This window comes from Seriola lalandi, unplaced genomic scaffold (genome assembly GCF_002814215.2).
Source record: "Seriola lalandi dorsalis isolate HSWRI2012SDOR001 ecotype SW California unplaced genomic scaffold, Sedor1 jcf7180002054371, whole genome shotgun sequence".
Lineage (NCBI taxonomy): Eukaryota > Metazoa > Chordata > Actinopteri > Carangiformes > Carangidae > Seriola > Seriola lalandi.
This window is the reverse complement of record NW_019524924.1, coordinates 572070-593991: the sequence shown is the minus strand read 5'-3', so window position 1 is coordinate 593991 and position 21922 is coordinate 572070. Positions and strand designations below refer to the sequence as shown.

At 39.7% G+C, this 21922-nt stretch overlaps 1 protein-coding gene across 4 annotated transcripts in view; it reads right to left on the bottom strand.

Moving 5' to 3' along the window:
• osbpl8 (oxysterol binding protein-like 8) overlaps positions 1-20677 on the bottom strand; it is a 100609-nt gene extending 79932 nt beyond the window's left edge. For 2 of the 4 annotated variants that reach the window (XM_023408725.2, XM_023408728.2), the window contains exon 1: positions 20346-20677. The gene's annotated coding sequence lies outside the window, so the exon portion shown is untranslated. Of the gene's footprint in view, positions 1-19922; positions 20118-20345 lie in introns of those variants that run through there. The other 2 variants (XM_087174685.1, XM_087174684.1) reach the window with 2 other exon arrangements.
• Positions 20678-21922: the final 1245 nt, after the last annotated feature.

Sequence of the window (21922 nt, the reverse complement as noted above, 5' to 3'; positions counted from 1 at the left end):
ACCCCCATCAGTCATTCTGCTAATGTAACGCTCCAGCGCTCCAATAGCCTCTTGGCTCTAGCCAGCACACACACACTTCATCTAGCCTCGGCTCTCAAGGACCCGTCACGCTGAGACAGATGCTTTCCACTCTTTCTCAAGCCCAGCTTTAGCAATCAGCCCATGACTCAGCCTGGAGCAGCAGCCACACAGCTGAGGTGGGAAAGTAACAGGAAAAATCAGGGCCAGTAACACTGGGGAATGTTTTGTAGCAGTGCGTGGGAGGTCAACAAGTTTATTTTGTATGATTTTGATTCCACTGCAGCTTCTTTTTGGCTGAACAAATTCACATCAGCTTTAATGGTGCCATCTACTTGCAGCTGCCCTTAAGAAGATAAAGCTTTATTATGTTTTTGAATTAAATGTCTCAATGACTACTGGAGGGATTGCCATTAAAGTTGGTATAGACATTCATGTTCCCCACAATATGAATTCTAATCGCTGTGACGATCAGTATAACCAGTTGCATGCATAACTAATGAATAAATTCAGCTGTGTTTGTGTTAACTGCTAATTAGGAAATGTTAACAAGCTAACACCCTCAACTAAGACAGATAAATGGAAACATTATACCTGCTATACATCAGCACTTTGATCCTTTCACAGTATTAATATAGAACCTAGACCTGCTTTGTAATCAAACAACACATGGACATCTACCTTTGTACTATATGGGACCTTTAATGTTGCTCTTTTATTGTCTAATGATTATTACACATTTTAGTTTTGTTTTTCAATCAATACCAAACACTAGTTATACGGTAGGTGTGTTGGAGTCTTCACATTATAAACAAAGGACAAGCCAGTGACAGACAATCCACTCTGGTGTGGTTCTATTGTTTTCACTCTCTCCCACACTTTACTGACACTCTGCCCCCTTCACAAAAGCTGGCACATAACAATCTGCTTTAGTTGTACCACGGCCACCTGTGAGCTAAGAGCTGTGAATCATTGCCAAAGATAGAGGGCAAACGCACCGGGAATCCTAAACTTGTGGCTTGGCAGTGGCCCTAAAACAAGGCTAGAATCACAGACTGAGGGGTTTTTCCACAGAGCTGAGAGATGACAGGGAACCCCTGGGAATTATTTCACTAAGAGCTGACAAACAAACAGAATAATGTATGTTTCCAGCTGAAAGACGCCAGTGCAAGAGCATAAATACAGGGTACGTGAATATGTGTCATTGGCTTTCCACATCATTAGATTTACACGAGCAAATGGACAGATCGCACAGTGCCAAGCAGGACACAAGTCAGCACAATAATGTTTGTTGCATCAGGAGATGTTTTAGCTTTCATGTTAACTATCAATGCTGTCACCAAAGTTGCTGTTCAGTAGATATGACTAATGGACACTAAAGCTTTTTACATCATCCTGGTGCTGCAACTTTTGAGAGATGCAATGTCTAAGTGGTGCTTTTATGAAACAATACCATTGAGCACTGTCAAAATTGACCAAAAACTGATGTTTGATTTATCCCTCTAAATAAACACACATAGGTTTGAATAATTTAAAAAATATATTTTTGTAAGTACAACTAGAGACATAACTACTTATTTAGTTGCTCAGGTTGATGGAACTGGACTGGTAGGCTAGGCTAACTGTAGCTAAGATAGCTTCAGCTCGAGGTTCCACAATTCCGCCGACTACTGACCAAAATCCAAAGTATTTTCAAACAGGTTCTTTTATATTGAACTCTGCTGTCATTACCACACATTTGTTGTTGTTTGCTCGTTTCAGCTTGACATACATTTCATTTTCAATGAGTTACAGCGACATGTGACTCCTGTCTATCATATACAGTGCATTCAGTTCAGTGGCCCAGGCCCATCCAAGCACAGCCCGGGTAGTGCTGCTATTTTTCTTAATCAAATATTCATTTTTTTTACAATTTGATTAAATAATCGAATTTAGAATAATGGTTGACAGCCCTAATACTAGTATGACCCATTCAAAAAGAGCAAACATTAAATACCACTGATCTTAATCAGAGGTTATTTAAGTCCTCCTGGATGCTCATTGTTTTTCACTGCTTACCTTTTCCACTTTCTTGATTGCTTCTTGCAATACTGTTTCAGAAAAATATATACATAAACCATATCATTTTTTATATATATATATATATATATATATATATATAACAGTTTTGAATAGAAGTTGATTGCGTTGCAGAGCAATCATAGTCAAATTACGCTCATCATTATGCTCTAATTGTGGTGACAATTTGCTTTAATTATACAGCACAATACCAACCCTACTCTGTCAAATAATAATATCACAAAATATGATGCATGACGCAGGGTGATATATGATATGATGCAGGGTGTTTTGCCAAAACATACATTATAGAAACTGATATGTTTGAAGAGATGAAAGCAGATCAGAAAATTTTGGATTGCTTGTCAGCATTTTCTTTTTTTTCGATCTGCTTCTGTGAACACTGATTCTGATTGTTTTTAGATTAAGAGTGGAGCTCCACTCAAGGGCAGGCAAGGACAGCAATCATTTCAGGATGCTAAGCTGATTGTAGTGATGTTACTGTCTGCTCTCAAAAGGGGCAGGCAGCTCTGTGACAGCCCGACAGGCAGATCTATACTGGCCTATTGCTGCTGAGTGTTTTGAAAATGATTACCAGTGGTTAAGTGAGACATATAGAGCTACCGTGCTAGAAAAGACATAACAGCAGCAATGTCACATGTCCCTGATATTTTTAGCCAATTCAGCAATACAGTTATAGTTATATATAGTACAGCAAAACCACTGCTCAGACTATTTTTCAGTTCGATATTTTTGTCTAGGGCTTCAATCTGTCTTTCATCACCACTGCTTAAGGCAACTGCCAGCCACTCTGATAAGTCTGAACAAGACCTCCTCATCAGTGATGATGAAGTTTTAGGATAATCTCCACCAAGACTCTCTCCAGGCTTATTTTTTTTAGAAAAGGGGATGTGCTGCTATACATTTGTTTGCTACAGGCAGCAATGGTTTGTTGAGATGTTAATAGCAATGAGTTCCATTTAAATTAGTAAAATGCAATTATTTCAATAAATAAGGATTATCAGTCTGTGACCCTGTGTACATGTCTGAATTTGGCTTTTCAATAATGTTGCCCAATAAATGTCAGCTGTGTTTGCTAATAGATTGCTGACTGTCAGCTTCATTGACACCTGCGCTGGCTACAGTGCCAGTTACTGCAGCCTCAGGCTAAGTTTCATCAGGACTCATTAAGATCACTGACAGGCACTGGGACATGAACTTGATGAAGTATGGGGAAGAAGGGCCGGGCTCACCACATACATGCACCTTGCCTCAGGGCAAAGTCTAAAGCTAAATGCTATGCCATGAGCTAAATGCTAACATCAGCATGTTAACTTGCTTACACTGACAATGCTAGCATGCTGACATTCAGCAGGTTCAGGTTTAACATGTTCTACTTCTTACTTGACCATGTTTACATGGTGACATTTAACACTACATTACATAATTATTCATCCTGAGGGGACCATGGAAATGTGCACAAATTCCATGGCAACTATCCAGTGGTTCTGGAGCACTATGTCACAGATGCATATGTAGAGTATAAATAAAATAGTGTTTCTTATGGATTATTTGGCCCCCAAGCTGTTGAGTATCCCACAGCATCCACAGCTTGAGGGAAAAAGCTTCTGCACAGCCTGACAGACAAGGTCCTGATACTCCAGTATTTCCAGCCAGATGGCTGGGGTGAGTGTTAGTCCAACACCCCGGTGCTTTTAGCTCCACCTCTTCTCTGTAAGCTGTTTCATAGTTTTCGCTGATGAGCCCCAGCACTGTTGTGTCATCAGGAAACTAATGATGTGGTTGAAAGAGCTGGATGATGCAGTGCAGTTGCATGTCAGCAGTGTGCTGGAGGTGTAGCTGCCAATCAGGACTGACTATGCCCAGTGAGTAAGTCCAGGACCCAGTTGCAGAGGGAGCTATATCTGTACAATGATGTCAGGATTCATTGACTACAACACCACACAAACCAGTTTTTTTCCAGGTGGAGGCCTGGACGAGGCCTGGTGGAGGGCAGATGTTGTAATGATGCAAGGGCTCAAGAGTGACAAGGAGGCTGATGATAGGTGTGTGCTGGGGCGGTAATCATTCAGACAGCTAACAGGAGATGTCTTAAGCACTGAGATGATGGTGGTTGACTTGCCTTGACACATGAATGTTTGGGCCAGAGAGATGCTGATGATGTGTGAGAACAGGCTTGGATGGCATAACTTTGGATTTCTCAGTTCCTGCTGCTTTGTGAGGGTTAGCCATGGAGATGGTCTTCCTTACACTGTCTGCAGTCACAGAACATGGTCATCTGCACATTATCTAACTTCTCAAATCAGCACATCTGGAGGGAAGCCACCACTGTCACAAGTCTATGGCTTAGCTTAGCAATCTGTGATAGCCAGGATGCCCTTCCACAAATGCTGTGTCTGTGTTGTCAGCAAAGCAGCTGTTGATTCTCTGTAGATAATTCTGTTCCCTCTCAGATGTCATGTGACAGTTCTGTTCTTGCTGCTTTGAGGGCCGCCTTCTGGTTTACCTTTGACATAATGGCTTTAGTGACAGTGACATCATCAGTGCACTTAGACTGGATGTCATTTTCTGTAGAGCCAAATCAAACTGATCAACTGGTCAAAGTGTTTTCAGAAACACTCTCTATGAAATAAAACCAAGACAAAGAGAAGGTGAACAGGTGAAACTAAAGTTGCCTGCTCCGATGTAATCTTCTGCCTGTCACTGTTTGGTGCTGTGCTCAGTGGGACACATCTTTAAACAGAATTAATCCATGTAGGTCAGGGAGCGAGGAATATTAATCAAGCATGTGAGCAGACGAAGAGGATTGCCTTGCTAGACCACAGAGAATCCAGCACTGTTTCGCCAGAATAAGAATCACTTTTCACCCTCTGACAGGGATAGAAATATCTAAATGCCAGTGGAAATATACAGAAAACTGATACTGTACATGTAGGAACACAGAGACTCAAAGGATCACTTTCAATGTAAGGAGACAATGCTGGAGAGAACAGTTACATATTCTGTGGTTTAGAGAAATGATAGAGACTTGCTGATCTTTGCACAATTATATCTCATCCCTCTGTAGATCCTGTTTTCATAAATACAAGATGCCCTTACATAACATATTTCTATCCCCGACACATTAAAGCAGCTGGGAGCACCAGCAAGGTCTGGCTGGAGACGATGCACACATCCGTCTAATAAAGCAGGTCGACTCACTCAGGAACATTGAGTTAGGCCAATTCTCACTTCCTAAATCTCACATTTCCTAGTTCCTGATTAAGTTTTGTTGGACACACAACCTCCTCTGAGAGAGACAATACTTTTATAAACACTTGCAACTGTCCTAAGACAAAAGACAAAAGTTTGGCCTGAATGTTAGCTGCAGCTGCAAAGGTGCACAGACAATACTGGCTACATTAACTGGGTTTTGTTGACAATAAGATTTATATATACAATCCCACAAGAGGTGTGTTCATGTTGTTGTTTCTAGTTCACTTCAGTGTTGTCATCCTCAAAAATAACTGTTACAGCATCATCTGCTGCCACACATCCTGCCGCAATTTGATCATGTGTTAGAAATGCACTGTCATACCTATCATCTCACACGTATTTCCACCTTGCCACAACAGGACATGCATGACTACTGCTCAACGAAAGATAAGACCCATCATATAAATAAACCAGATTCAGAACATATATATATATATATATATAACGAGTTCATTAATTAAGCAAAATTCCTGCATGACACAGACTCTATTCTTTCTAATAACCCCCTTTAATGTGGGAGAAAGGAATGTGGAGCACCGCCACCTTGCAAAATTAAAACTGTATTACACTTTCAAATGCCACAAGGTGAGTCAGTGCTCACTGACATCCATTTATCGGATCCATCAGGACGACATGTGGATGAGAATGTTGATGATGAGGAGAAGATTGAGAAGGTTTGAACTCCTGTGGTGTCAAGGAGACTGTGGGGAACTAAGAGCAGTGAATCCCCCATGAAGGAGAAACGCTGCAGCTGCTTGGCTTTCTAACGGACGGCACAAAACCATCACTGCCAACGAGACAGAGAGGAGAAACCACAGAGACAACAAAGCCACAGCTCCACTACAGAGCTGTATGCTGAAAATGTGTATGACGCACACAGCCTATGTTAAATAATATGTCTGTGTGTGTTTGTGTGATGGCTCTTGCATAACAGAGAAGGGAGAAAAGACGCGAGACTGAGATGCTGACACATCCACTCTACAGGTGAAATCGCTCATATTTTGCATTTTAAAGAATTTGCAGACATCACAAGGAAGAGTGCAAAGTTCAAGTTATAGTGGAAGGCAATATTCATGTGACCTGAGAAAGACCTTATGAGAAAAACGGCACGTGGGAAAACACAGAGCTGGAAGACACACTCAAATACGTTATCTCTCCATGAGCAGTGCTGTCAGCAGCACCTTCTCATCTCAGGCTGGGACTACGACAGCAATCAGACACATTCTGAGCAGCTAGCTGGGCATCAGGACACATAACCAGGATGCTGTGTGATGTGACCTCAATTTATTAGCATCTGTTACCCTAACGGAGCATCCCTCCACACATACACATCATGTGTCACTGGAGTGACATTATTACACGCAGGATCATAAACACACAACACTCACAAACACATAGAAGCGTGGAGGGAGCCGGGCCAGACGCAGCATGCACGTGTGGAACAGATCGAGGGGAGTGAATGAAGGACCTACCTCATGCAGCCCAGGCAGGCGAAAGCACCATTACATTCACAACACAGTCTCTGAGAGAGGAAAAGAGAGAGAGAGGGAGGGAGAGAGACATAGAGATGACATCACCATATTTTTCTCCCTCCTCCTCCTCCTCCTCTGAAATGTAGGCTAGTGCTGCAGGGCTGCCGGTGTCAGCAACGGAGCAGCAGTGAGAGCTCGCTCTGTGTTCTCTATAGAAGCCAACTCAATGGTGATGTGTCTATACCCACAACAGAGCCAAAGACACACACACAGAGCATTTTAAACACCTGAAACAACTGAGGGACTGAAGCCACTCCTCTGATGTAATCATACATATATAAGTGCCGTTGAACCTGAATAGAAAACTGATATACCTCTGACAGATGAACATGCATTACCAGAAGGCAGCTATTGCTTTAACATCAGCTTTTTCTGCAGTGTTTTGTAGTGGAAGCACCTCACCTCACCTGAAATAAAGAGCACCTACATCAAAAGAAATGACTGCATTTTTTATTTTAGGCTCACTGGCATCAGGGGGGGAAAAAAATGGCACTACATCACACAGCAAAAGCCATTGCAATTGTTTAAACCATCATCTAGTTAAGAGATGAGATGCGTCAGGATCTGTCTGATTCAGCCGGTTACATCACAAACTACAAACCTTCCTACTCAGATAAGACAGCAACATGTGAACTGATAGTGAGGTTACCAAGGGGAGCAGTCAACACAAGGCAAGTAATTCTAGGGTTTAGAGCTAATGCTACTTCCAACCAGCCACAGCTCCCGAAAGTTACTGAAGGCATGTGCTGCTTTATTTAAAAAGGAACATGCACCCCGACAGTGTTATTGAAAATATCAAATCCAGACGAAGGCCACTGACCCAGGAACTGTGGTAAACAATAATATTAAGAATTCATCCTCCTTAGAGACACGTTTAACTCTTAGCCAAATATCACTGCCTGTGTGAACTGTTCATTTTGAATGGTTTTTTCAATGTTTGAAATAAAAGTAAACTGCAATCTGCTAACAAATTTTCTTACAGGATATCTTGCACAGGTACTGTTTTTCCTTTAGCAGGGAATCAAGCCTTTGACCTGCCTGAAAGCCACAATAACAACTAAGCAAGACTGATATACTACAAACACTGCCCTTGGCAGATTGCAGTGCATCGTAATCGGCAAAAATGTGCTGCCACTGCAAGGCTTTGATTTTCTCTATCTTTTAAATTGCTTTTCCAAGGATACTCAAAAGTAAATTCTTCAGAGTTTGAGTTTGTAAGTGTTTCCCATATGTAGATTTATTTGTGGCGTCCCCACACAACATTGACAATGACCACCAGCAATAAAGATTTGTTTTTTCTTTACTATTTTCTTATATTCTTATTTTACTGTAGAGCTGAGTGCAGCGTATTCATTTGCTCAGCACATAGTTGCTCCTCTCTGTCTCTCTCTCTCACTCTCTTACAAACACATTGACAACAGACCTGTCTGCCATAGTTGGACTGGCCATCAGGAACACTGGGAGAAATACCGCCACATTGTTGAGCCATGAAAATAATCCATAAAGTTTTTACCATCCCTATCTATCTCATTACAGCCCTCTCTATGTGTCTGTCATTCAGGGTGCACAGTGTGCTGCAGTATTTTAATACAGCTGAATTCCCAACAAAGCTGTTCTCACTTATGTGTTTTTTCTGTTCCTGTTGTCAGATAACATAAGTTTGAATTAGTGACTGAAATGCCACAAATTACGACTACATGTTACTAACAGTCACTCGCAAGCCATTTCCAAGATGCTGTTCTGCACTGAAACCCCGACCTTTCGCTTACATCTTGTAACTACAGTTTGTCCAGAAAGTCACTAAATTTTTTAGTAGGTGTCTGCAAAGTCAGTAAATCTAGCAAAAATGGTGCAAAATTGACAACACAGACTGAAAACAGCCCCCTTATCATGTAATAAAAACTATTTGTGCCAACTCATTTTGTAAGGCCAATGGGTAAACTGTAACACTCAGCCAGCCAACCAATGGTTTAACTTCATCACTCTGTCACGGACATTTGTGCTTCTAGGGTTTGCCTCACTGTTGCAGTTCAGCCAAAGAAAAAGAAAAAGCTCCAGATTACTCCAATCCAATTTGCCACATTGTAAACAAATATAGGCTAGAACACTGACACTCTAAATCAACTTCAACTTTAGGAGTTTGTCCTGACTTTGTTTGGATAGACAGAGACAGGAAAGAGTGGAGAATGGTTATGGGATAGGGCTACATCTAACAATTAATCAATAAAATGTTTTGGGTTTTTTTTTAACCAGACTGTAAAATTTCCAAAATGATGGAAATGATACCCACCATAAGTCACACGAGCCCACCGTGATATCTTCAAATTTACTGGTTAAGTGGATTTGGGTCCACTGGGCCAGCAGGAAGCTTCTCATCCTAAACTCACAGGTAATACTATTTTGTGTCTCATCACATCAAAATGAATCCTCCTCATCTTGTCCCTTGTGTCCTATTTCTATACCTACCTTCCATATTATTGTGTTTCAGCACAGCAGGTGTATAATCATGCTTTGAGCCTGTCCCAGCAGTTGCTTGTAATACTGTGAGATAGCCATCAAAACTTATTCTTTTGTGGCACTAAGTGCAACTAAGTGTGGTGGAAAAGAGGAAACACAAATCTGTATTTGTTTTATGTTTTATCATAAAAAACATGAGCTGTCTTTTCCTCAAGCCGTCCATTCGCTTCGACTAACAGATGTCTCTGCAATTGTGTTGTGTGGTCCTGGTCCAGCTGCAGGGGAAACATGCCGCTGTCAAAAGCGCCCAGCTGTGAGTGTCCTCCTGAGGCAAGAACAGGCAGGTCAGAGCTGAGGTTGGTGTGTCAAAAAGGCTGGGAAAGGATTCGACACAACACACTTACACAATATATAAGTGCGCACACACACCATATCACAGCAATGCATAGCCATGGGCGTTTGGATAGGGACAACGTTTAATAAAACATGGAGTCAGTAAGCCCAGCAGGTAAGCTGGTCAAATGACAGCACATGACATTTGAAATGTGGAGGATGATTTTATCTGAAGCACCTTACAGCATTCTCTGTGAATCATGTATTCTTAGCAAAGGCAGCCCTTCATCCTTCCTGAACGTTGCTACCCAGTGGAAGATGTTTTATGATTTTTCAATGAATTGCCATAATTAAGTCTGAGCACCTCCATGAACCTAAAACCTTCACTGGTTCGTGAGTTGTTCGCCTTAAGAAGTAAACAGTCTGGTTTCCACAACAGTCTGACAACAAGAAAAACGGATCTATTAGAAAAATCCATTCTGCTGTAATATATTGCAAAATTCCCGGAACATAAAGCGTTTCTAGAAAATCTATCCTTAAAAACTCCTTAATAATCAAAAACATCTACTGACCAGTGGCAAAGAAAAAAACTGTTCTATTTCTCTCTCATCCTATATCTCTCCAATGAGAGATGAATCGCACTAAACTGAATTGCACCGTTGTATGAAGCTTGAAGCCAGTAGTAGACACGCTGTAGAAAAGAGTGCAACAACTTGGCTAATCTAAGATAGCAACAGTTGATCATGATCATAAAGACCCCCATTTCTTGAAATAAATGCACTTCAGTTGTGAAAATTGATGACTTAATAAGGGATTATATTTAGGATTTTAGCGAAATAAAATAACCAGAATATATGTGGTATTGATTAATGAAATTGTTGTAACTTGATTACTGAATCTGCTTGTAAGATTAGTTGCTGCCAAAAACCATTTGTCAACCAGCACTCTGTGAGCTGACCTCTGAGAGGACAGAGAGGCATAGAGTTTAAAGGTTGTTGTAGCATTTTAGACGTGTCATCATCCACTTTTATTTAACCTCCTAACTGCTCCATTAATGGTCTGCAAGCAGTTACCAGCCAGGACTTAATGGTACAATGTCTTTTGAATAAATGTTACTAATTTATTGCCTGACTGAGCTGACTGCTAATGAGCTAATGAATTTGCTAACTGACCATTAGCAAGTGTATTTTCTCTCTTCAGCAACTATTTATTGTGTGTGTGTGTGTGTGTGTGTGTGTGTGTGTGTGTGTGTGTGAGTGAGAGAGGGGGTGTTTAAAAATACTTTGCTGTACAACTTTCAGGATATGACCAGGATGATAGGCATTCATTTCAAATTAAAAAACATAAATGAGAAACCAGCAGAGCTACAAAGATAAGTTAATTAATTAATTAGTTGATCAATAGGAAATTAATCAGCACCTATTTTGACAATCAATTACTTGTTTGTTTGGAAGAAATTGTCCTCAAATGTAGGTTCCAGATTCTTAAATGTGTGTATTTTCTGGTTATCTTAATGTTGGTTTTGGGCTGTTGGTCGGACAAAACCAGATTTCGCAGAAATCACCTCAGGCTTATGAAATAATCAACTGATTAATCAGTAATTAAGTTTTTTTGGCCTAGAAAGCTTCAATCCCTCCTCTGGCTAAGCAGTAAATTCAACCAAAACCATCTCCCCCAGCACTTCCCAAGATCTGACTAAACGTTGAACTGCAAATGAGCTTTTGAATGAGAGGCCAGGGGAGCTCATCTGACCTTGAACAAGTCATGGCCATGTGATGAGATTACACCACTGCAATGAAAAGTCATCTTTAAGGGGATTAATGAGAATTAAGACAAGTTTAGAAAAATAAAAATGTGTAGTGTGGGCTTAATTTTGCTGTGAGTGTGGCATAACACTTACTACAAGTTCTCCTCTGCTGTGAAACAGAGAGAAGAGGGCGGCTAAAGGCTTAATTCTGCAACAATACCTCAGAGTTAAGCATCTTTTTGTTGAAGGAGGAAGCCTGTCACTAACTGCAATTATCAGACCAAATCTTTGCCCAGAGAGTCAGTCAAGCCTGCTCAACCTGAACAGAAGGAGGAGAGATGGGCCCACAAAGATAACTTATCTACACAGTGATAGGGCTCAGGGAATTTTGAGAGAACACTTCATTGATGATAAGCACAACAGCACAAAACATAAATAAGAGAGATAGAAGTCAAACACATCTCAAAGGAACAGTTTTTTTTGATTCATGTTCAGCCAAGAGATCCAGGAAAGGGCTTGATGGACATAAAGATGCAAAAACTTTCTGTACATTTTTATCATCTTAAAGGTTTCTTTTAAATTGCAATTGCAGCATTTCACAGCAAACATTATTATCATCACAGCACTGAGACTTGCATTATGACAAAGCAGCTGAAATAAATACCTGACAATAGCTAAAAGTTGGCACAGTTTTGCTGACAACAATACTGAGTGCTGATGTTCTGTATGAGCTCAGCAAAACAAAGCATCTCTATCTCACAATATCAAACAGGCTCATCAAAGGAAATGAACTGTGCATCCCTCAAAGAGGTGCAGCTGTGCACAGGACTCTGGACTCTGACAGTGAATTAGGACACTAGAAAGCACAGCAAGGATGTAGGCATGGGCAATCTGATGATGTTGTATCATGGACATCTTGCTTTGGTATATGATCTACTTTTCAGACAAGTCGTAAAGATTGCGTCATTAAAAAATGATATATTTAGATATTTAATTTTAAAGTTCAATCGTTGCTAAACAGCCCACTGTGACTGTTAAATCTGGTTTTGTCAAATCGTCCTGATAAAAATCAGGACGATTTTACCAATTTATCACCTGTTAATATCACAATGTCAATTTAAAAATACATTTTTCAAACATGCTAAGTTGTAAGAGCTGTCTGACATGCTTAATAGCTGAATCCTGTTTTAAAATAGTGAGAGAGAGAAGGCAAGCTGTGAATAAAACAGCAATATAACTCCATACTGGGAACGTAACTAAAACATCAAAAAGCACTGGGCACAAGCAATTTGTCCACAAACTAAAATAGCTGCACTTCTGATCAAACATCCCTTTGCGATAATTTCTCTTTGTGTTTACTACATGTATATACTCTTTGTTCCAGCAGGAACATATTTACAGCCACTATAAATAAAAAAACCCTTCAAAAACCATTGCCCAGGGCACAAAGGTAGAGTAATACAGCAACACAAAAGGCATAGTCCAGCACTTTTGTTCCCAACTGTGTTCAAAAAACATTGTTTCGTTAATCCTTTCAGAAAGCCGCACCAGTGGATTGTAGTCATTCAACTTCAATGTCTCACGTAAAAACACGGTCCACTGGTAAAATGGTCATTTGCACCACCTGTCAAGTGTTTTATCCAAATTAGTGTTTGTTTTTACCTCTTGTAGATCTTCTGTGGCACACCTACAATTGTCACCCACAGTATAATCATAGGTGTGGTCAGTGGCTATAATTAGCTACATTCCCACATCATGGTGCTCACTTATCTCATGAGTTCAGACACAATGGTTTTTTGGGGTGGAAGCAATGTCTTCTGGGAGTGTGGAAGCTGTAAATGACTGTTATGCAGCAAAGCAAGATTCCTCTGTGATGGTAAGGCCAGGATCTCCTGTCATCAATAATAATCATGCTATTTGTCAAGGTCTGTCACAAGAGTTGAAGGTAGATGGAGATATGTCTCTCAACACCTAACCAGTAATTCATTAAATAATTAATGAATTTCTTAAAAAACACATGGGCCTTCAATGTTTTGTCCCTGATGATTAAAAGTATCACCCTACAAATATCTCCCTATCCCCACGTTTGTGACGTCATTTTGAGCCAGTGACTGCGCATTAGTGAACGGGTGGTGTAGTCATGGTATCATGCCCCTCCCCATACACCAACCTGAGCCAAACACAAGTCAAGACAGCTGTCAATCATGATGAAACACCCCTTTCTTATAGCATAAGATTAAAAACCTAATTAACTAATTAAAATCAATATAAGAAAAATGAAGACATGAACATAGATCAGCAAGATGAGAACTACCTAAAATGACAGAAACCACTTTAGGAAAAATTTATTTGACATGTACCTGGAATTAGTTTGGGCCATGTACCACCCGCTAACATGTAGGGGGCGAGGTTCACAATCTATAATGCAGCCAGCTACCAGGGTGCAATCAAGATGTTTTGGTTTCACTTTCGGGGAGCTGACAGTTCGTCCATCTTTATATACAGTCATTGCACCAAACAAACAAGTGTGACTTGCACTAGGGCTGGGACGATTATCCGACATAATCGACTTTGTCGATTATTAAAATTATTCGACGTGGAATTTTAGTGTCGACGCGTCCTGTAAAACCACACAGGGTAAATGTTCATAGAACAAAACCGGAACTTTCTAATGGGACCGTTTATATCTATTGTCTTTGGTTTACCCGGATACAAGCGCAGCGCAAGGGCTGGGACAACGCGGTGACGTAACTGAAGTCATTGACTACATGAATGATTTGCGTCTGTGTAATCTATTTGAACAACACGGCGGCGTCTACCAGCAGTACTACAGAGCGTGTGGAGCAACACGCGGCAAAAAAGGCTCGCACACATATCTCTTTAAATTACCTTTGAATTACCACTTTATAATTGTATTTAAATTGATTAAGTAAAGTCTTGCTTTTTGAGTTTGGAAAGTGTTTTGTTAAAGAATAATGCTCATGGTGGTGTTTAAGAAATGTTTTAATAAATATTGAAATGTTAAAAATGTTTTTTTTGTGTGTGTGTGTTGGACAGGGCAAATTGTTATATTAAATGACTAACTGGAAAATAATTGCAATAAAATTACTGTTAGGTTAATAAAAAAAATAATCGTTAGATCAGTCGAATAATTGAAAAAATAATCGCTAGATGAATCGTTTAAAGAATAATCGTTTGGGAAAGCCCTACATTGCACAGAGCAAAGTCCAGTTCCATGGATATTGCAGCACACTGCCTTAATTTTCCACAGGGTTTTACGGCCAAAGTCAAACTAACTTTTGTGGAAGTTATGACAGCATTCATCTTGCTGTGCCTGATGAAAGGTGAATGGACAAGGATGAATTTTGTGTCTCTCTGAATTCTCAGAGTTATGGAACTCTACTCACCACTGCCACCAGGACTTGAGGGTTTCCCGCAGTGTTTAATTATGGAGGCAGCCCACCTGTGTAGCTGAGAAACCAGCAGATCTGTCTGTGGTGCAGGAAGAAGCAGCAGCTCAGGTGGGTTGTAATAAGGATCCCCTGCCTCTGAAGCGATGCTCTTGTGGCCTGATGCGAGTGGACACTGAAGTTAATAGGCTCAGACACTCATACGGGGCCTGACGCGCCCACGCTGCTTTATCACATAAGCAAATATTTCTGCTCTATCTGCCGACACGAGAAACCATGCTTAACTAAACCCTGTCATCGCTGGAGACAGGTGCAAATTAAAGTCATGTTTGTTCAGTTTTGTTTGATGTATGAGCCAACAGCAGCCGAGCTCCCCGGAATAATGAAGGCTGAGACAATGAAATGAAAGTTACACAGTAATATGGTGGATTAAAAACAGCTGTTTTCATTGGTAAGGCTCAGCTAACCCTCTCATGATGGTAACAAAGGCTGCTATACTACATGCTAAGGCAAAGTGGGCCAGAATTTAACCTGATTTGTGTGCGCCTGCTGCATAAATCTCCACTGACAAGAAGTGAGTCAACTATCTCACTTCAAGCACATCTGGCATTTGTCGGAGCAAATGCATCCAATCAGGCAAACCACAGCCAGTGGCCTGAGTGTCCCAGCTGGGAAGATTAGCCTGCACTGATGCACCGGCCTTGGCATTTCAATAACTTCATGAGCAGCACAGTATTTGTTATGGCTCCTAATAGTGTTTCAGTCTGGAGGCAGAGAGAGAAACAAGGTTGCTGAGGGACCTGTGACTTGCTGACAGGTGAATATTTGTTCAGTGAGGGACTCAAGTTGCTGGAGCTGTTTTATTGTTTCATAATGTGGCTGCCGTGAAGCCCTTTCAGGCCGGTAACTGTGATTAAGAACTATAAATACATATTTTATTTCACAAGACTCTAAGCTTTTCCCTCTACTGTTAATACCTGAGAAACACTAACTGTGCTCTGTGTATGTAATAATGAATATCAGCAGTCTTTAACCATTTCACAGTTTAAATTTTCTTAGTCGACTAGTTTTTGTGTCGTTTTCTGTTTTCTTTTTTTTTTTTTTTTTAAACGTTAACGTTGACATCACTGGTGCTGCTGTTTGCACTACTCCTTCTGGGTTCTGGTGTTTTCTCTGAGCAGGTAGAATTTCGGACGATACGTTTACGTTTTAGCCATCAGTCCATGTTTGCATGTCTTCAAGTCTGTATATAGTGAGAGATGCTGCAACAGCGGAGGAGGCTAACAGCCAAGTGTGTTGTCCAGGGCAGAAGTCGCTCTGTCTGATGCAGCGTCAGTCATCCCGGTGCAAACATTGGCTGAACATTATTAGACGTCGCTGTAAATGTGGCCGGACACGTCCCTCATTGTAAGTGTAAATTATGCACAATATCTGCAATCCCACACTGAAATTCAAGTCCTGATTAATTTCATTATTTAAATATATATATTTCAAGGGGCTTCAAAAAATTATTTGAGTTCCAGGGCGGCCAAATAATGTTATAAATAACATTGCTAACACTGTACTACATTACAGAGAAATACTTAACCGTAATAAGCAGCCTTTAAAATATAAAGTTTACAAGCACATGCATGAAGCGAGCCGCCTCACTCCAGCAAAAGCGGTAATGATTCTGAATGTGACACAACAACAATATACTAGATATACCAAATAGCACCAAAAACATCACAATATAGAGAGAAATGCACATCATGCACAAAGCACAAAGGTGCAGTAAGAAAGGTAATTTAGTTTCCCCCAGTTCCCATGAACACTTGGATAAGCCTAACACTGCCTATTTATCAAACCTATCTCACATTAGAGCGAGTGGCCATGCTAGAGGCCAAACATGAGTCTACTAACATGTTTAAAATGAGACAGGTTTGAGGTGGACAAATGATAGGTGAATGATTGCCTGAAGAGATTGCATGTCACCTTCTTGGGGTCATTCTTTACCCTCACAAAATGACCCCACACTTTGGATTTCCTCAAGTTCCTGTCGTGACTGAGTGTAGCCACTTCCTGTGGAGTTTGATTTTTGTTTTTCCTGTTACCAACTGACCACTCAAAACCTGGCAGACTCTTCTCATCGACTAACATTTGTTTAACTATTAGGGGGCAGCTCTATATTTGTGTATAAAACAGGCATAAATGCATCACCATGGTAGGCTACTGCTGATCAAACTAATTTACCACTAGAAAACACCGCTCCTAGATCAAAATGCAGACTTTACCAAGACAGAATAATGTAAAAAACATAAAGTTCCCTCCAGCAGCCTTTGGGAAGTATTTCTAAACACAAACAGAATTCATAATTTAACAAACCAAGTGAGTAGTACATACATATATATGTAGTAGAATATAGTAGAGATACAGGCTTCATAAAAGAACAGAATCAAACCTAGTGTTTGCAGTGTATGACCTTTTGCAAGGGTGGCACAGACATGTTGCTGTGAGTCACAATCATGTGCTCCTGACAGCAGATCTTTGTATAACTGAGTGATTCATTTTGACTGGAAAGCAACATTCCATTAGCAAAATTCCTTAACATCTAACATCAAAATACTTTAAAGATCTCTCTGTATCAGCTGAAATGCTCTATATAAATATTGACCATAAATGTTTCAATTTAACTGCATCCATAACAGCCTATTTTGCATTTAGTTAATATTCTATGGGAAACTTAGGTAAACAATTGAGTACAATCTTCATGTAATAACAGGAACTGAAAGAATAAAAAGAAACATGGGATAGTGACAGTCAAAAATCTTTCTTCCATAACAGGAAAAAGAGATTTTAAGACAAACAATTGCCGGTGTTTACAAAAAGCTTTCATGCTCAGCAAACCACTACTGGAAAAATAACAGTCTAAAAACAGTCAGTCAAATCTGTTCGCCACATTTTGTCTTATTCATTTAAACGACATCTGATTTCTAATGTGTGTGCAAACAGATAAAACAACAAAAGACAAATACTGTAGAGTTACACCCTTCACACTCCCAATTTACCTCATGCATTGTAGGAAAGAATTACTTCTATGAAGCAGGAATATGCCACCTGCTCAAAATGATTTCTTGCATGTATATAAAGAAACAGCCTCTCTCCCACAAGTTCACCCTCTAGCACAGCACTTGGCATAATTAATCTGCTTCATTAACATAACTGTGCATCTCAAGGTAAATGTTGCACTAACGCCCCATTTTTAATGGCCATAGGATTCCATAAAGTTTTAAAAAGGAAATATGTTGCCATGGATGAAGTGAGTTCAACTTTGGGTTTCAACTTCAACCCTGTTTTTTTTTTTTGTTTTTTTGGAAAACGAAGTGAACTGAATTAATTATTTTAAGTTCCTGTTTGTTATGTACCATTGGTACTGACAACTATTACTGATCACTGACTGAGGAACTTCTTCTTTCTCTGATCTCTAATCAGATTTACGGAGGTTTATTTGCAGTGGTGTTCTTATGTGTGTGTGTTCAGGTTTGACTGAATCCTGACTCAGAATTTTGTCTGATGTGTGTTTCAGATGTTTTTGAATGTTGATATTTAATGACTTGTTAAGTAATCTTATTCATCTGATTTATTTTGAATATCAGTTTGAGTGTTTTGATACGATATGTGAATAAATGTGACCAGTAATATCAGACATGAGGAGCTCTCAGCCCTTTTTATCTTGTCAAAGTAGCTCTCAGAGTAAAAAAGGTTGAAGACCCCTGATCTAGAATAACATATGTAGTATACATGCTGAGCAGAGACCACATGTCATTACAGCCTCCTGCAATTTTTAACTTCTGTAGTTAGGTTGGAAATCAATCAGATTAGAACTGTAAACATTATTGAATTAATCGATCATCTGAAACAAAAAACTAATCTTTCTCTATTTTGACAATCCAATAATTCTGAATTTCTCTGTTTTATATCACTGTAAATTTAGTATCTTTGTAGAAGTCATTCTGAGGTCTGTGAAATCAGACTGAGCATATTTCAAAGTTCTCTTACAATTTATCGAAAAATTGATTATTCGAGAAAATAATTTGCAGATTAATTGACTCCTAAACCAGACTGACCTATTAAATATTTTCCTCTCATCACTGTGCAAACACACCACACAAATATAATCCAGTTCCGTTTATCTTTGCATGTCAGCATTAATAAATTTCTGACGCTCACAAATAGATTCTGAACTCAAATTCAAAACAATGTGTGTTTACCCCAGGGAGGTGCGCAAGCAACAAGCTGTGGTTTTCGAGAGAGGCTGAATGGAAACTGAATTTGACTGACAAATGAGCTGGTCGCTCTTGTGACCCTGGATTGCGCGACTCACCTCAACAAAAGTTTGGCATGGAAAGTCTGGGATTACCCTTCATTAATATGCAAATACAGGATGGAAAACATGGAAATCCAGTATGTGACTGGCAGAGAACCTAAGTTGGCTCAGGTACACAGAATAGAATATACTGATAGAAATTTGAAGGCCAAAGAACAAGACTTGTACTTGGTGCTTCCGTGATAATTTCATGCTTCTTATAACACCAGTGGAGGGGGTGGGGGTGTAGGAAAACTGATATTCAGAGTCTTTAAATGTATAATTAGCTTCCAACTATAAAACCACTTCAGTGGTCTATATAAACATACACAAACTGAGCAGAAGGTCGGAGGGAGAAAGCTTCATAAAATCACAGGAAGATGACATGGCAGGCTGATATCAGATATCTGATAACAGACCAGGATCCACCGGATGCATCAGTTGTCTGACACAATTAGGAACAGGTCCTGATGCCGGTCAGTCTCCTGTTTCTGTTCCTGGGGTGAAAGTGGTAACAGAGCACCAGGGCTGAGGAGGCTGCAGATATGCAACACTGCAGCACGATCATAGGCAGTAACATGTAGACCGCAAGGGAAGTCAGGGAGAAGCAATGTTTTTTCAGCACTGTCCACCGTCCTTGAAACACCAAAACCAAACTGGTTCTATGTGCACATCCACTTCCATTAATCATCCAGATACAATGTGGTTGAAAACATTTTTAAAATTAAGCATGCTTCACCACTCACCACTTTGCTGCACGGCACTTCGCTTCCTGCCCGCACCGCTGCAAATAGGCTGACATTAAACACCTCAGAGTGAATATAGACTATTCCTCAAAACGGTCACACTACAGTGTGAGTTGGGACAGCCTGCAGAGACGTGAAGGGAGGCATATGGAGATGGAGAAGCTGCTAGACTTACGCCTCAGCTATCGCTAACCCTGGTTTATTACATAATAGTACGCACTGCTCGACTGCAGAGTCACGGCTGTCAACTCACCACACACACACACACACACACACACATACACACACACACACACACACACACACACACACACACACACACACACACACACAGCGAATTAGTAATTAAGCTAGCTGCGTTTAATCAACATTAGCAGCTGGTTCTTTTCGTGTTCTTCTTATTTTTGTATGCGTGGCACTTACCTTTGCTTCGTTGGGGGTCTGCCGGTGGGTTGTCTGACTGGCTCACGGAGGGAAAACACAGGCTGGAAATATTCAGCCAGTCCTGGGGGACGTTTGTCTGTCTGCTAACTGTTAGCTGGCGACGTTTTAATGTTTTCTACGAGGTAATCACTGCTTCAGCCTGTGATGGCTGGCGTCCTCCTCAGTCCAGCCGCGTCATGGAGGTCCAATGTTAAAGTTTGTACAGTGAAAAAATAACTTCACGATTAGTGCTATTTTTTCTACTGTGAATTTAGCACCGATATTCAGCCAACTTGTTAGCCACTAGCCCGCCTGCACGATTCTGTCATGGGTTTGCGTGAGCAACGGTCAACTCCACAATGATACACAACATTTCCGGTGATAACTTTCAAACTAAAAGACAAAATAAAGAAAAGAATTTAAAGGCAGGAACATGTTCTCATTTGTTTTCATTCAATAACTGGTAGTCTTATAGTCATGATATCATTTAATTTAATGTTCTTCATTGTTATTTGATTTAATTATAATTGTTTTAAGTAGACTGGTTGCCCTTTATCTTAATGCTCTTTAGTCTTAAAATCTTAAATTCATCAAATTAAAAGTTTTAATAATTCAACTATACTTTTAATTTAAAAGTATAGTTGAATTATTATAATCATTATTAATTATTAGTCTTTTTGTTTCAACAAGCCAAATTTGTTCACCTCTCTAAGTTAGACTCTAAATTTGCATCCATTAAAAACAAAATCATAAAACTTAAATATGAAATATAGCATTTATTTGTTTATTTAGTTTGTTTTGTCACTGAAAACAATAAGACCTGCATACATCACAGCTTGGTTTTTGTAATGTTGAACCATGTTCATGGAAATACACTTCTCTTATTATTATTTTTTATACACAAGCTTTTTTATTATTTTGTTGTCTTTGTATTGTGTATGATTGTCTTCTATCTTGCTGCCTGAAGACACTTTCTCCTGATTTTCCATATTTTTATTGATAATACTATGGCTGAGAGTAAATATTTACACTATTTTGTCACTGCTCATTAAATTGCTCTACTTTTCTTGGTTAAATTGCAATTCTTTTTGTGCTCAATATTATATGTAAATAAAGCGAATATTCATATTTCAATTAGTCATAGTACAAATATTGGAAGCAGAATTGATTTTATCTTTGGGCCAACTGTTCTGGTTCTGACTTTATTTTGAAGGCACAACGCTCAATATCCTGTGTCTGATTTATGACGGGGTAACTTGATGCAACAACAGGAGACTTTCTCCCTTGTTCTGGTCGGTGATCGTTTGATTTGCCTGGCTGGACACAGGACATCACAACCGTGATCACATCAGTCGGCTTTCACTTTAAAGGCATTCCAGCTGTACGTTTTATCTTTTATAGATAACATTTAGTATGATAAGTTAAGTGTGTGGGCTTTATGATCCTCTTCTCTGGATAAATCAATTTATGCCATATATCATTCATATAATAATTTAAATATTATGTGTAGTAAATGTATTTGTCTGTTTGTCAAAATGATATTATTATATAGGCCTAGCATAAGTATGCTAAATTGT